Source organism: Notechis scutatus, chromosome 5, assembly GCF_049901735.1.
Source record: "Notechis scutatus isolate UNSWTSFEM ecotype Mainland chromosome 5, rNotScu1.2, whole genome shotgun sequence".
Taxonomy (NCBI): Eukaryota; Metazoa; Chordata; class Lepidosauria; order Squamata; family Elapidae; genus Notechis; species Notechis scutatus.
In genome coordinates, this window is record NC_142013.1 from 109,456,485 (window position 1) to 109,466,431 (window position 9,947).

The 9,947-nt window shown below is 37.6% G+C and overlaps 1 pseudogene; it reads right to left on the bottom strand.

Annotated features, from left to right (window-relative positions):
- Positions 1–1,322: 1,322 nt before the first annotated feature.
- Positions 1,323–1,448, bottom strand: LOC113419802 (U4 spliceosomal RNA; annotated as a pseudogene).
- Between the last annotated feature and the right edge of the window lie 8,499 nt (positions 1,449–9,947).

The window sequence follows — 9,947 nt, forward strand, 5'->3', positions numbered from 1 at the left end:
GCGATTCTATGGACCAGGTCTCTTCACATCTTCCAGTCTCCACATCTAGTTTTTCTGTGCTCTGGCTGCTGTCAGCTTTGATGGCATCCATCCACCCTGTTCTTTGATGGCCTGTTTCCTTTTACTCCTAAGACCTCCAAACATAATTGCTTCATCCAATGAATCCCTCCCCTCCATGACACGGCCAAAGTGTAGATGCAGTTTCGTGATTTTCCATCAAGATAATGGTCTCCATTTAACATGGATATCCAACAACCCTTAGTTCAACTGTATGGAAGCTAAATTCATTGGGAAGTGAGTGTATGACCCAACTGCATTGGCATGTCTTCACCTATCCATCCATCCTACAAAACTGCCCTGTGCCTTTTGCTTTCACTTATAGTATCTTCCTACTAGTGGATTTGAACCCTATGTACAAATGATAATGTTAATAATATAGAGTTCCAAGCTATGTGGTGACACCTTACATTTCTGTGAATACAAGTTAGAGCCCAATGCTTACCTTCCTGTTGACTCCTTATTCAGGCATTATGCTGTGCCCATGACACAACGACATAGCAGCCCAGGATATTTGCTTTTTAAGGAAGGAGAGAACAATGTCCTGTATGGGTAAACAAGTTCACTGTCATTATCAAACAAATCAATATCATGACCTTCAAGGTATGTGCACTTGTTTGATTTTCTCCTTTCGGTTAATAAAGGAAGCTTTATTTTACACCTTCTGTTGTGTTTCACTGGGTTTTATGACTTTGAGATTATAGAGTCGTTATAATGGCACCAAACCTGCTAATCCTCAATGGGGATAATTCAAAGAACGTTACTGGTTCCAGCTGCTCAGATGGAAACAATCTGAATTTATAGTTCTCCTGCTGACAATTGGCATAAAATGATTTACACTTTTCAGCATGGAGTCAAATTTTCATCGTTTAGGTGTTCTACTTCCTTACATATTATAATTTAGCATAATGATGTGATTATCTGTCAAATGTACAAGGGGATGTTGTTTGCTGAGGATGTCAAACTGCTATTTTCAGTGTCTCGGAGCAAGCCTTTGAGTTTATTTCCCTCAATTCTAGCATGTTGGTTCCAGTTCTTGTAAATAATCTTATTTTGCTTTGAGTCTTCAGCCCAGACTGGTTCCTGATCATATTAGCCTTTAACTCAGTTGGTATTACACAAGTTCTAAAAAGGAATGTTGTAAGAAATGTAAAACTGCTGCATTATCACATATTTATATATACTTTTAGATGTGGGTTCAGATTTATACTTGGAGTATGCTAAGAATAATGTAAATGCTATTTTCTAAGTAAGTTTTACACATTTACCTAGAAGATAGTATCAAAAATAAAGTATCATATGTAGTATATCATAAGGAACACTGGGTTTCAATGAGCAATAATTGTGCCTCAGATAAACCTCATTGGCTACAATACTGCCACTGCAAAGCTGCTGGGGTAATTCTAATAAAAAGAAGATAGTTCTAAACACTAGTTGCTATATGACTAATGAAACTCTTCCAAAGCAGTTAGTTTGTTTATTTTTCAAAGCTTATAAGTCAATCCAATCAATCTACCCTGAGCAACATACAGTTCTCTAAATTCATTCCTGAATTGCACTCAAGACATTGTTGAAGATATGTTGAATTGTGTCAACATCAAGTAAATGAAAAGACCACACAATCATCATGAAAGTGTTTTCAGGTAACAATGAACAGACAAAGTTTCGATAACAATCACTTGCATCAATTCCTACAATTTCAGTCAGTTGGACTGTTCAATGGAGAAGATAAAGAGCAGGTTGGAAACACCAGTAAATATAAAACAGTTCTGGAGGTGAAAATTTTTTTTTTTCTAAAAAACTGAATCTCCATAGATACAGTTCTAAGAGGGGTACACATGGAATGGTTAAAAAAATCAAGACAGTAATCACTTTTTTTAAAGTCCACCATGCATCTTTTAACTGAAGAAGCTTCTTGGATGAGAAGTGAAGTGTTTTTCTTCAAGGAAAAACAAAGAAGGTCCAGTTGCTTTTTGAAAAAAGCAATTTTGGGCCTCTGAGAACCATATCAATCTGGTACCCAAAAAATCAGATAGCACTTTCCAAACTAGTAACTTGAATGAATAGGTGGAAGTGGCAATTGAGAAAAAGGAACTAACATTTATGTTAGTCTAAAACAGCACGACCAGCAATACATATTTCTACATATTCTTAAATGCTTGATTTGTTAGGGGTTGCTATCAGTATTGTTTCTCTTATTCTTTTATTTTTCTTATATGTACCCATTTCATGTATTCACAACTATGTATACATTTATACTTATTATCTTGTAAACAATTGGCAAATCAAATAAATAAAAATAAATAAATAAATATTGGTTTCCCCTATTGTTTAAGTGACTCCATGCTGAGTTTGATGGTTTTCTTGCAGATGTTTCATGTAATGAAATGTTTGCAAGAAAACCCCCAAGCTCAGAGAGTATTAAGGACCCTGCAGTTCAACCAAAAGGGATATGGTGGCTCAGTGGATAAGACGCTGAGCTTGTCGATCAGAAAGGTCGGCAGTTTGGCGGTTTGAATCCCTAGCACTGCGTAATGGAGTGAGCTCCCGTTACTTGTCCCAGCTTCTGTCAACCTAGCAGTTTGAAAGCATGTAAAAAATGCAAGTAGAAAAATAGGGACCCCTTGGTGGGAAGGAAACAGTGTTCTGTGCGCCTTCAAAGGCATTTAGTCATGCCGGCCACATGACCGCGGAGACGTCTTCAAATAGCGCTGGTTCTTTGGCTTTGTAACGGAGATGAGCACCGCCCCCTAGAACTGGAAATGACTAGCACGCATGTGCGAGGGGAACCTTTACCGTTACAGTTCAACCCCGAGCTACAAATATTCTCTTCGTTGATGAGTTCTTCATATTTTCCAGTTATAGCAGAGGAAGAGTTTACTTGAAAAGCAGAAATGTGTCCCTAAGTCACAGCTTGACAAACAGCTCAAATTGACAAGCTAGAGTGGAAGAATATACAAACTGATAATTACACAAATGTTTAGAAGTATGCGAATAATTACAGAAAATGTTCACAAAGTAGTGTGGATAAACATCCTGGCATTGATAAGTGAAATTAACTGTAATGTGATAAAAGAAATCCGTATTCTTATGGTTTAATCCTGTGTGATCTAAAAAAAAAAAAAAACGTGTGAAGAAGACCTTAGCAGCATCTGTTTTGTTTCTACAGGTTTTATCATCAGTCTAGCTCTACTTGCCCAAGTCCTTTTTCACTTGTCAGGACCGAACTGTTGTGTCGAAAAGGAGATGTGTTAAATAGGAAAAGGCTTTCCTTCCAGGATGGAAGAATTTATCAATGGAGCTTTGAATCACTCTGTCTTCTGCAGTGGATTTGGGTAGCTTAGGAGTTAGTAAAAACTGAAGCGAACCTGAATTGAATTACAACTATAGATCAGCCTTCGGTTATGTATAACCTTGAATTATTGAACCACCCCCCTCCCAATGGAAAGTCCTAGAACATTAGCAATGTACAAATGATAAGCAGCCATTGAATATACACCCATGTATAATCCAGAATACCATCATTTTCTATGTATGTATTTATTACTGCACCTTTATTACTTTTATAAACTCAAGGCCACAAACATATCTAATACTCCTTCCTCCTATTTTCCCCACAACAACAGCCTTGTGAGGTGAGTTGCCTTGAGAGAGAGTGACTGGTTCAGCGTCACACAGCTGGCTTTCATGGCTAAGGTAGGACTAGAACTTACAATCTCCTGGTGTTTGGCCCAAAATGACCACTGCCTCCTGGTGGTTGGCCCAAAGGGACAGATTTTAGCCTGGTGCCTTAATCACTAGACTAAACTGGTTCTCATATATATATAATGTGTGTGTGTGTGTGTGTGTGTGTACGCGCACTTTGCCGTACTAGCGCTGTATAGTTTTGCAAACAATGTTCTCTATTTCTGTTTCTTCTGTATATAATTTACAAAGCAAGTTAAACTTTGGACTCGGTTTAATGGACCTAATAGCAGAGTTTCAAAGCCCACAACTAAATCACCTACTGAGCTATACATTTCTAGGCAAGCCTGATGATTTACAAAATTTAATAAGCTCTTTCCTTATGGCTTTTCCCCCAGAGATGCTGTGTCTATACGAGCTGCTGAGAAAGTTGTCAGAGGTGTGCAAGCTATTTGTATAATGAAAATTTAGCATTTTTGTAGGAAATAGCATACATAGTCTCTGACATTTGCTAATTCATTAACAGTAATGACATTTGCTGGCGGGATAGTAATCCTTATTCATTTTATTGCTTCTATGTTTTGTATAATTTAAGACAACTCTATAGGCACTTGAGAGAAGGGGGCTCATATCTAAAGTTTGCTGCGCCACTAAACTGAATTCACATCTTGGATTAATAGTCTTACTGTACAATTTTGCAGTTAGGGTTTTATGCACTGATAAATACATAAAGCAGAAGAGGTGAAATGAGGGAGGGAGGGAGGGAGAGAGAGAGAGAGAGAGGGAGGTGATCAGAAATATAAAAGTTGGGAAATCATTAGCAATATTTATTTATTTATTTCCCATGTTTATTATTTTTATAAATAACCCTAATGCTCCTACCTCTTCCTACTTCCCCTACAACACACAGCTGAAATACAGGACTAGAACTCACAATATGCTGATGATAGATAGGCCCAAGGTTGCTCAGCCAGCTTTCATGCCTAATGTGGGAATTGAATTTACAGTCTCCTGACTTGTAGCCAGGGGTGGGATTCAAAAATTTTAACAACTGGTTCTGTGGGCGTGGCTTAGTTGGTGGGTGTGGCTTGGTGGTCATATTATTGGCTGGGCGTGGCCCACTCAATATCACTCACCTCGAGGCACGCATCTCCTCGCCTGGCCTCTCATGACTGTGGGGATGCTGCAACAGTCATAAGTGTGAAAAATGATCATAAGTCACTTTTTTCAGTGCCATTGTAACTTTGAATGGACACTCCACACAAGCAAAGTACCAGCAAAGGAGGGGAAAAAAACTCCAGAGATGTTCCTGAGACAGGAAGTTTAGTCCTGCTAAGAATGTAATAAGGGTTAACGGAGAGGCAGTTTCTGTAAGCAACACCAGAATGTTTCCTTCCTGCCTTCCTTACAGGATTAGGCCAGTAATTTCTTCTAACAACCGGTTCTCCAAACTGCTTAGAATGTTAACAACCGGTTCTACTGAATAGGTTCGGACTGGTAGAATCCCACCCCTGCTTGTAGCCTTAACTATTAGATGGAACTGACTACATTTTTGAAGGAAAATAAAATGGGGAAGAAATGTCCTACCAATTAGAAAATATATTAAGAGTGACCAATGGCACCATATATTGACAGTGGTGTTTATGAGATGTTGTTCTGAGTTACATTCCTATCATCTCTTCGATCTCCATGCATATGTCTAATGAAGGCTTGTAGCATTACTTAAGTTGTAATATCTTCATGAAGAAATTCGTACTGATTTTGGCATGATTGGATCTACCAGAATAGACTATTCTGATCATATTACCTGTATATTTTTAAAAATGAAGCTCAGACAACATTTTTTTAAAGAGCACAATTGGTCACGATATTATTAAGAGGTATCTTCAAGCTTAATGAACCATTTATTATAAAGGCCGTTCAGAATGCTAAAAGAGATTCATTTGCGTGTTTCACGTATCTTTCCTATTTATTTTAAAACCCCTCAATTATGGAGGAGGAATTCATTATTTCTACATACATTTTCCACTCTCTTATAACAATATTTCGTGTGATGCAAAATGTTCTTACCTTTCAGAAAATGAAATTGTCTGTGCAAATCATGAGTATCGCTAGGCACTTTCCCAGGGAGGAGCAGTAATAACCTTTATTCTAAATCTCCTCTCGCAAGTGTTTTAATGTATACACAATTATTTCCTTGGATCTCATGTATACTTTTTACGAGTTATTGAGATTTTTTTAAAGTACATGGTGCTTTATCTCAATTTAATTTGACAATTTGCAAGACAATTTGTGAGACCGCAAATTTGGCTATGAATCATTTAACAAATTCTCTTTCTCTCTTCCTTGCCTCCCTAAGATCTGAAATCCATTTGGTGTGGGAAGTTAAATACATTTTTTTTTTAAAGAAAAAGAGGAAACATGTGAGTCCATTTTAACTCTCAGTGACTAGACTACATGAACAAAGACATGCGGTTTGCTGTTATCTTCATCTGAGATATCCAGCATCAACCTTATCACTTCCAGATAGAGATTCCCTAACTCGATCATACTTTATCTGACAAGCCATCATTTTGATAAACTCTGAACAGAGTGTGCAGGTTCCTAGATATTTTTTTGAAAGCTGCATTTTATCTGTCAGAGAAGATTGGGACAAAAGAAATGTATGACTCTCAAGATTTTCTATCATCCTTATCAAGGCCAAAAGAATCTGGGAATATATCTTAATAGTCTTTTTCAAAAAGCCTCAAAGTCCTGTTTTGCAATAGTTCACACAATAATCCTGTATTCTTTCTTCCTAATTTATTCTTGAAACTTTAATCCTGTCATGTGTGTTCATCTGGAGGACCACCTAAGAAGCATTGTGCCATTGGACTTACTGATCATTTGTGGTGGATACAAATCTAACTCGTCCTTGCTTGCGGTTTCTCTCTCTCCTGTCCTGCTTATTGTCAGTTCTATTACAGTTTCATGTTTATGCCCCAAACTCCATTAGATATAAAGGTATCACTAGCCAATTGGCCACTTTTGCTTCTGTTTTTGGATATTTAGCTAGTTGAGTAAAAGTTCTGATGAGCAATTTCATTTCCATTGACTCTGCTTGGCCCTTACGTTTTGGAGATTTCTGCTGGAAGGAATACATCCAGAATAGGTAGTTTTTTCCCCTTCTTTTTGAAGAGATAACTTGCTTCTCCCCTTCCCTTCCTTCCTTAGCTAGCTGTGGTGACATTTCATAATTTGGTCTCTTTTGTTCTTTCTCATTAAGATGCAACTGGAGTCCATTCCCTTTGCCAACAGAGCAGAAGGAAATGACGGCTGCTGCTGGGGAGTATTTTTGCCAACCTGATCCTACAAACTAATTTCTTCTGCATGCCCAGCTGCTCTTTGGAAATGGCTTTTTGAGGAACAACGTTGGGCCAATGGGCACCAGAGTCTTCCAGCACCTTCGAAGAATGTTGACTTCATAGTTAGACGGAAGGACTATTTAATTTCTGCCCTGGATATAATTCTTCTCACATGCTTTTTGTATATTACATCCATCCATACAAAGGCACCCAGATACAACTCCTGAGGGTGAGGAAGTGTAAATGCCCTATGATGTTGTAAAATATATAGTATTTTGAAATCCAGGAGAACATTGGTATTAGTAGTAGTAATTAACTCAATATCAATGTGCTTTCTCCAAAGTGTTGACATAGTGTGTGATAACTTGTCATGTGTCCTATGTTGAAACTCACATGTTCCCACTTCAGGTGAAATGTTTTGGTGTTTCATGGTTGGGAATAGCTGCTCGTGAAGTGACTGTTAAGTCTAAATCTTTTCGCAGATTGTTGCAGTAGCTTTGCATTTTCACAAGTTAGCTTTATTCCCAGGCTGTTTTGTACCACTTTTTTTTTCCTCTGAAGAATATCACAAATGTCTACCAAAAATTATATTTGAGAATAGTATAGAAGATTCACTGTGCTAATCCGGTATAGTGAACCCAACAGAGAGAGTGTTATGACATCTTGAAGATGAACAAATTATGATATTCATTTTTATGGGCTCTGGTTAAAATTCATCAGGTGCATGAGAAAGTAATTTAAGAGGAAGATGGGAGGAAGCAATTAACACTGCTGGTGTTACCTAGCTGGGTAATCCCAAGGGTGCTTTTTCAAGAGGCCATTGGACTTTCTGGTTTTCCTTTGAAGACGTTTTGCTTCTCATTCAAGAAGCTTCTTCAGCTCATTTGCTCCCAAGCATTTTCACGTGTATATTGCTGATATTCTAGGCCTTTCTATTGGGAGGGGGGCAGTTCAATAATTCAAGGTTAAAAACAACTGAAGGCTGATCTATAGTTGTAACTCAATTCAGGTTCACTTCAGTTTTTACTAACTAACTAAGCTACCCTTCTATTTCCCACCATCCAGTCAGGGCTGAAGACGCTTCTTGGATGAGAAGCAAAACATCTTCCGAAAAAACCCAGAAAGTCCAGTTGCCTCTTGAAAAAGCACTTTTCGGACAGCCATGAGCTGGATGACTGAGAATCTCCATAGATATCTTTGTTGCGTTATGAAACATCGCAAGAAAACAAGCAACCTCAGAGAACACCAAGTTCAACACCACTAGTTCAACGCTGAGCTATAAATATTCTCTTCTATTGGAAGCAATTACAAAACAGAGAAATCAGAGGAAATATGAACAAGGAACATATAAGCAGTGGACATTACTTTCTTAGGAGCAGTTATTGGTGTCCTACGCTGTCAGGAATCATTTGGCTGATCAAGACGTAGGTGTGATAAGAATCTGTTGCCTCTCTTTAAGCTGTGGGCAGTTTAATCCTTTTCTGCACTCTGTATCCACCGTTAGGCAATGAAACCTGACTTTGTAGCTGTTGCGGTTTAACAGCGACCATCTTGAGGTCAAGTCATGAAAGTCCCTAGAAAGTGAAAGTGTTGTTTTCCAAGATGGCCTTTTGCATATGAATGCATACTTCATTGCTTTTCACACAGATGTTGTTTTGATTTGGGAAGGAAAAGCAGTATGGAAAGCAAATGACCAAATCCACACACTCTGCATGGTGGGATCACTCCTCTCTGCACAGATTAAGGTTTCTGCCATTGATGATATTGATTTAGAGTTTCAGGTGACTGATGGGATTAATTTACAGTATATTGCTCAACTATTCCATATTAAGGCTGGAAATTTACGATCATTTACCTAGCATAAAGCTCCATTGACCTTGGTAAGATTTATACCCAAATAAAGATGCACATGATTGTCCATTGGACTGATTTGAAGGATTAATTTGCTGGGGGTTGGGTGGGGGAGAGAGTTGCATTTTTGGTGAGGTTGAAACTGAAATCTTATGCCTTTGTTATCTGTTATATGATATTTTTTTTATTAATTTTTGTTTATTTTTGGACAAGCATACAGGAACAAAACATAAAACATAAAATCATCTTCCAATTATATACATACAGTGCGTCGGTTGGTTACAAATTTTTTGTGCATCTTCTCCATAGTCTTGCTTACAATTGTTTATATAGATTCTCATATTATCCATCAGATATATATGTATACATTAATATCATTATTACTCATTTATTAGACTAAACTATTATTCCTTCATGTTATGCGAGATATTCAAAGTTTTAAATTGATTTATAATATAACAATTCATATTATCATCCTAAATCCATCCAATAATAACACATCTTTATATTATATGCTGTATAATTCTATTCTTCTTATATTGTAAAATTCTACATATTTCATTACCATATTTTATTTTCTAACCAATGATAAAATAAATCCCATATCTTATAAAATTGTTTATCTTCTTGTTCTCTAATTTCAATATCATTTCAGCATTATCTTCTTAATGACTTCCTCCGTTATATGATCTTTTTAATAAACCAGAGGGGTCTGTTTTTTCTTTCTTTTAAACTACAGTATTCAGGGTGGGCCAGTGTGATGCAGTGGTTGAGATGAAAGACTATGGCAGGGAAGAAATTCATGTCAGCTCTGGAAGCTCATGGGTTGACTCTTAAGATGATTCTTTCTTAGCCCAACCCATCTCACAGGGTAGTTTGTGAGGGAAAAAAAACCTGAGGAAAAGAAGGATGGGGCTGCCGGTTTGGTATTGCGGGTCAGATGCTGAGCTGGAAATCGGGTGATCTTGAGTTCTAGTCCTCCCTTAGGCATGAAAGCTGGCTGGAGGACTT